The sequence below is a fragment of the Vigna unguiculata genome, chromosome 8 (assembly GCF_037176805.1).
Source record: "Vigna unguiculata cultivar grain cowpea cultivar isolate G323 ecotype 2 chromosome 8, ASM3717680v1, whole genome shotgun sequence".
Lineage (NCBI taxonomy): Eukaryota > Viridiplantae > Streptophyta > Magnoliopsida > Fabales > Fabaceae > Vigna > Vigna unguiculata.
Window position 1 is genome coordinate 3,833,723 of NC_140799.1, and position 7,312 is coordinate 3,841,034.

Sequence of the window (7,312 nt, forward strand, 5' to 3'; positions counted from 1 at the left end):
TTTAAATATGTAAGAAAATATTTTATTCAAATTGATTTTTAATAAATATAATATATTATTGTAAGATATAATTGATTATATTATAAAACATAATTGATTGTATCGCAAATCATAATTAATTATACTGTTTTTAGATGACTATGAAAAATAAATGAACAATCTAATTAATTATTTGAGAGTGATAATCAATTATTTGTAAAAACTTACATTTGAATTCAGATTATCAATTAATACTCTGTAAATATTTATATTGATTTTTAATAAATCTAATAGATTATTGTAAGATATAATTGATTATATTATAAAACATAATTGATTGTATCGTAAATCATAATTAATTATATTGGGTGTAGCTGATTTTGAAAAATAAGAGAAAAATATAATTAATTATTTGAGTGTGATAATCAATTATTAGTAATCATTTATATTTGAATTTAGATGATCAATTAATACTTCGTAAATATTTATATTTAATAATCCTTATTAAGTTTTGAAGATGTGATTAATTGTATTTATTAAAAAGTAAGTTTTGAATTGATAAAATAGATTATATTTTCTAATTAATAAAAGGCTTAAATACATTTTTCGTAGTGTTTGTTGTGGATGGTCCTCATTTTGACAAAATGTTTAAAATGCTCATCATTTTTATCGAATGATTACAATGGTCTTCATTTTCGCAATTCGTATTTTATTTGGCCCTTCTCTGTGACGTCGTTTAAATCAGTAACAAAATCATCTGTACAATACACCTAACACACCCTAATGTACAGTATCACCTATACAGTGATCCGTTACTGATTTAAACGGCGTCACAGAGAAGGGCCAAATAAAATACGAATTGCGAAAATGATGACCAATTTAAACATTCGATAAAAATGAGAACCATTTTAAACATTCTGTCAAAATGAAGGTCATCCGCAACAAACAGTACAAAAATAGGATGAAAAAGGTATTTAAACCTTAATAAAATATCATTTTATCCTAAATTGAATACCCCGATAACTATTATTTCTCCCTTCTCTCTATTCCATTCAATAATGATAAAGGTTAAGAATGTGGCTGAAATAGCACTCAATTATTATTATTCTATTCACAAATTAGAATTTTGTGAGTGTTATTGTTTTTGATGGATTTGTTTTCACCGACTGAGGCCCAAAGTTAGAAGAACAGCTTTTATCAAGGCCCAGTAGGATGTCTTTGATTTAGGGGCCCATTGATCAATTATTTATGAAATGTTTCTCAACTAATGTTTGCATGACAATGACTTTTTTTGTATTATATTCAACCAATTAAAAATTGTTTTTAATATAGTCTTTAAAATAGTTATTATTTAAATAAATAAATAAATTGAGTTATATGACAATTTATCATCACAGAAGAGTAAAATAAATAAATAAAGAAAACTCCTATACATGCAAAAAAATATTTTTACTTTTTAAGAAATGGATTATATACTTTCCAAAAAAAAAAAAAATCCATAGGTCTTCTCTAATACTGTTTATAAGTCAAATGGCAATTTAACATTTTGTGGTGATAGTAGATTCATGCACTTTAATATATTTCAAATAGTTAAAATAAATAATATTAATATTGTTAATATTAAATAAAGGTCCAGTCATTTGTTGCGCATAAATAGATAACAGTGTGAAAAAAAAACATAAATACCTAATAAAGTGACAAAATATGTTTTTTGTATCCTAAAACGTAATACTATTTGATTTGGATTTTACTTTCTACTATCTAAAGAATGCATCATCACATAAGTGAGAAGCAATACAATAATACTTCAATGTTGAGGAAAACAAAACATCTTCATAATATTCCGGATCTAACTTTGAACCATAGAATGAATAAATAATAATAATAATAATAATAATAAGATAGAATAATAATAAGGGTTAAATATGTTTTTTGCCCTTAACTTTAAGTGAATTTTGGAATTAGTCAATTTCGAAATTTTGGACTAATTTAGTTCTTTATATTACGAAATACGTAAATTTAGTCATTTTAATCAAACTTTGTTAAGTTTATTTGACATCTCAAACACGTCTCATAATAGTATTTGACTTAACATTAAAGCAAAAATGTCAAACATTATAAACAACTTAAATACAATCCTGAGGTGCGTACGATACATCAAATAAACCAAACAAAATTTGGTTGAAATGACTAAATTCACATATTTCGAAAGATGAAAGACTAAATTGGTCTAAAGTTTCGAAATGAACTATTTCTAAAATTCAAGAGACCAAAAATATTTAACCCTAATAATAATAGTAATTTAGACAAAAAAAAAACAGTGAAGAGACGATGTTATTGACAATGACTTTTTGCTATGTATGATAGTTTATTGAAGTTAAAAGTGGATTGATGGTTACCCATGCTATGATGTTCCTTTCACTTGGATGTGTAATTGGTGGCTGGAGGCTTTGTTAAAAGGATTATCACTTCTTTCTTATCAATATATCCTCTATTTTTTTTATCAATATATATTTTCCACATTTTAAATTGTATAAATATAGATAAAAAAAATATAAACAGTAGAATGGTTTTATAAGGACTTGTTTTTATGTATTGATTATTTTTTTCAAAACAATTTATTAAAATTCAAAAAACAAATCCGAATCTAAATATTATAAAAACTCTTTAACAACAAAGTATTATCTTAATATTAAACCATGACTATAAATTCCAAAACCAAAGAAAGTTACTATTATAAGAAACTTCTTTTAGTTTTAAAAACTTTTGTAATGGTAGAATATACGTTACAATAACATTTTTTATTAATTTTGCAATCTTGTAAGAAACTCGTTAGAGTTACTCTAGTTGAAATGAAACCTTATGTTGCAAAAATGTTTGTCTGTAATTGAAACAGAATTTAAATGATGAGATATTCTCCTTTGAATGTTGACTGCGTGTTTGAGAAAAATTTGGAAGACACTATGATGCAACTCTCAGACCAAAGATTATTAACAGCACAGTAGTTATATCTCTATTTTGAATGTGAATTCTAGTGTTCATAACAACAAAGATCAAGGAATGAAAAACAATGGACAAAACAGGTTAGCTCGGATCGTTTTGACTCAATCCATTCTTAACTTAAAAAAATGGATTGGATTAGACTGACCTACTAATATAAAACGGATTGAAAAATACAACCTATTGACTCAATCCATTCTTAACTTAAAAAAAATGAATTAGATTAGACTGACCTACTAGTATAAAACGGATTGAAAAATATAACCTATTGACTCAATCCATTCTTAACTTAAAAAAAATGAATTAGATTAGACTGACCTACTAGTATAAAACGGATTGAAAAATACAACATATTAACTCAATCCATTCTTAACTTAAAAAAAAAATGAATTAGATTAAACTGACCTACTAATATAAAGCGGATTGAAAAATACAATCTATCGTATCAAACCATGAGTCGACGAACTGGTCTTTCACATATTTTCTTTTTAACTTTTATTTATAAAATGTATTTATATATATACTTATAAATAAATATTTAAAGTATATTTAATTATACGAATACTTTTTAGCTTTTGATTGATCAATTAATATTTTTAATTAGATAAATTTAAATAATTATTATATTTTAACACTAAATTAATCAATTATAAATAATAATTGAAACTATTTATATTATAATCATAATATATATTTACATGTTTAATAAAATATAATATAAAAATTTAAATTTCTAATTATTTTTATTTAGAAAATAAAATATAATTATTTTTATTTAGAAAATAAAATAAAAAATAAAAATAGATCATACCAATATTTGATAGATTAGACAGATCGAGCCAAAAAGACCCGTAAACTGACCATCGGGCCGAGTCCACTTTGCCACGTTAAGCTCAAGTTTCAGTTCTCCATCTCAAACCCTCAGGAACACTACATTCTCCACCGAAACTGTGCAACTATTTCTTCCGTTTCACCTATGTTAGATAGGACCATGTTTTATACTCAATATTGTAATCTTCATCAAACATTTTCACCTCTAAATTGTACATCTCCGAAACCATTTATTGAGCAATTTTCCTTCGTTTTACCAGTTGATCAAAGCTGCACCTAACTATGATAAACATTTTCTGACTTCTTTCTCGTAACATTAAACAGTCAACACTTAAAGATACATCTACACTGTTTCTGATTAAAATATCATATAGCTGAAGAACTCCATAATGTTGTCGGTTCAGTCCCCAAAAAACTTCAACTTAGATGCAGTAAAGGATAACTGAATCTGACCTTTACTGTGGCCAACAATAGCTGTAATTAAACATTTCTGCTCGCGGAAGTGTTGAACAACAGCTCCCGAGTCCTCAACCTCTGTAGTAGTTACCATACTCAAATCAAACTTCACTTTCCCTAGAAGACAACCACATGAGCTGTCAGCAAAAGTAATTACACTTCAAGAAACTTTTGTCTTTAGCATTAAAACAATACTATGCTCACCAACACGGTAGAATTACTTTTACATTCGTGCTTATGATAGACTGATTCCTACTGGATATGAATTCATATGTTTCTGTCTTGGTTTATTTTAGAAAAATAAAGCTATGAATGGAAGATAATATATCGTTTGTGTTATAGGAGATAAAAACAGGATTATGGCAAAGTGCATTATGTGCTACTATTTGGTGTATACGGTTGTGGGAAACACTTGATTCTTTAAGGAGGTTTCTGTGACACAGAAACTGATTTGTGGGATAAGGTTAGGCATATTCGGAAGCATGTGACCTATTTAAGACTGTTTCTCCAACATATTATTTACAGAGAATGGAGAGAAACTATAGGATTGTACCACTACTAAGAAATTCTCCTGAAAAGACAGGAGAATTAAACAAGCATGAAATGACATTCAGAAAATTTAACATAGAGTACATTACTTGCTCCAAATGACAATGAATTCCAAGGCATAACACAGATGGTTATGTAGTAATAGAAAGACCATGGGGCACATAATGAAATAAAACTGCAAAAGACCAAAGCAAAAAAAAAAGAAGAATAAACAGTGTTTACATCTCATTCTCAAGCATGAAGTGCTGAACATAACAAGAATGAGTACTATACTTAACCACGCATGACCAGTATCAGTCGTTTCTTTCTTAACGATTTCCAAAATGAGATTAGCCAAACCCGCTACCAAGACAACGAGTATCCGAAGCATGTAACCAATTTGCAAATCTTATTCTCTTTTTAGATCCAAGGATTACCCACCAAACAAAACCTAAATACAGTTTACCAAGTTCTTTTAGCACCGTTCTCCAATTAAAAATTGAAATTCTATCTCAGCAATCTATGCCAAACTTTAAGGGAAACCATTGTTACGCAGATTACCAAAGTAAAACTCCATTTCTGAAGAGAAAACAACTCCAGAAGCCTCTATGAAACTGTATCCAAGCCTTGTCCTTATCAACCATCAACGAAAGCAAAATCACACGAAGCTCCATCAAGTCCTCCCATTCATCCATGGGTGTTAACAGCCTCCCAAACCAAATTCTTGGGAGCCGGCCCAGATCCATCCCTGGCCTGCAACGCCGCGTTTCGCAGTGTCTGAATTGTGAGGACATTGGCCTTCCAAAAGGACACACAATTGTAGGGAAGGTTATGCTTCTTGCACAAATCCTTAACCAAAGGCGCGATCTTTCTCAGATGGCAGCGCGGTAGCCGGGGAAACAAATGGTGCTCCACCTGAAACTGCAGGCCACCATGAAACCAGTCCATCCAAGCAGAACAGCTGACATCAAGAGTCCCATTAGTCTGCTTCTCAAACCAGTCATCACCACTTGGAGGACCAAGGTAAACTTTGGAAGAGAAATGGTTCAAGCAAAACTGCACATGCTGAATACCCGTCACAGAAAAGCTTGTCACAACGAACAAAACCCTCTCCCACCAATTTGGCAAGAAGGAGACCAACAAAGGGTACCAAATCCAAAACGAAAGCAACCCTAAAAGCTCAATTCCTCTGCTCTCCACTTTTCTGTTCGACAACAAAAGGAAAAAAGACTGAGCAAAAAGGTTAACCCTGGCGAAGCACATGACGGGGTAGTAAGTCCAATGCTGGTAACTGACCAAAAACCTAGCGAGGGAATCGAAATAGAGCTTTCTATCGTAAAATCTGGAAGTCAGGGAGTTGAAAAACTTAGAGGAGACCACGAAGAATGGTAGGTGCTGAAGATCTGGGTCGAAGTCGAGGCTGTTGCACGCAATGTGGTGCGCGTTGTGGTTCCACTTCCACCAGGCAATGCTGATTCCGGCGAGAACGTTGCCGGAAAGGATCTGCGCGGCGCGGTTGAGGCGGCGGTTGAGCATGACGTTGTAGTGGCCGGAGTCATGGCCAATCCAGCCGCTCTGAATCCAGAGGAAGCCGATCATGGCGCCGGAGAGCAAGTGAACGAACGTGCTGTCGGAGAAGACGACGCCGCAGACGCAGAGAGGGAGGAGGGTGAGGATGAGGGAGAGCAAGATGAGGGTGGTGTGGCCCTTGCGTTCGAAGAGGTTGAGTTCGGAGAGCTTGGAGTGGAGCTTCCGGTAGTCGGAGGAGGCGGCGGAGACGGCGTAGTCGGAGAGGAGGGCGCCAGTGGAGAATGCGGGGAGGAGGGCGGCGGCGGAGGGCGGGTGGAAGGCGAGGAAGGCGTCAGTGGCGTCTGTGCCGGCGACGGTGAGAAGCGGGAGGGCGCCGCCGGGATGGCGGTGGAGCCAGGAGGAGACGTCGTAGATTTTGCCGTGGATTGAGATCCACGCGTCGTGGCGCGTGTTGTGGGTGCGAAGTTGGGAGGAGGAAATGTAGGTTGCGGGAGGGTCCATGGTGTGAGAGCAGAGTGAATGAGTGAAGAGAAGAGAGTGTTCGGTTTTTGTAACAGTCTCTTCTTCGTCGTGTCCCGGCAAGGAAAGTGCGCAAAATCTTTAATTCAATTGAAATCTTCCCTAACGTTTCTCATTTTTTTTTTTAATTTTTAAATAGATTTTATTAAACTTTAGGTACTATTTTTCAATCTTAAACATTTTTGTATGTTTAATTAAGTATATATAAGAATTATTTTAATTGTTTAAATTTAAATAATTTCAAATATTATTAATTTAATCTCGATCCAAATATTAATGACTCCTTGTTAATAATCGAGATATTATTAACTCAACTTTGATCAAGGTGTTAACTTTTAGACTTTATTCAAAATAGTTTTTGGACTAATTTTTTTGACTAATATCACCTTCTATATAGAATATATCCCAATCAAATATAAACTATAATTAATACGGCAGTGTGTTTGGTTAACGTCAATTGGAATTGTTT

The 7,312-nt window shown here is 32.4% G+C and overlaps 1 pseudogene across 1 annotated transcript; it reads right to left on the bottom strand.

The window, feature by feature from the left end:
• Nucleotides 1–4,870: 4,870 nt before the first annotated feature.
• Nucleotides 4,871–6,878, bottom strand: LOC114195260 (acyl-lipid (9-3)-desaturase pseudogene; annotated as a pseudogene). The gene has a single exon (XR_014984243.1). The product of XR_014984243.1 is annotated as an acyl-lipid (9-3)-desaturase pseudogene (transcript).
• Nucleotides 6,879–7,312: the final 434 nt, after the last annotated feature.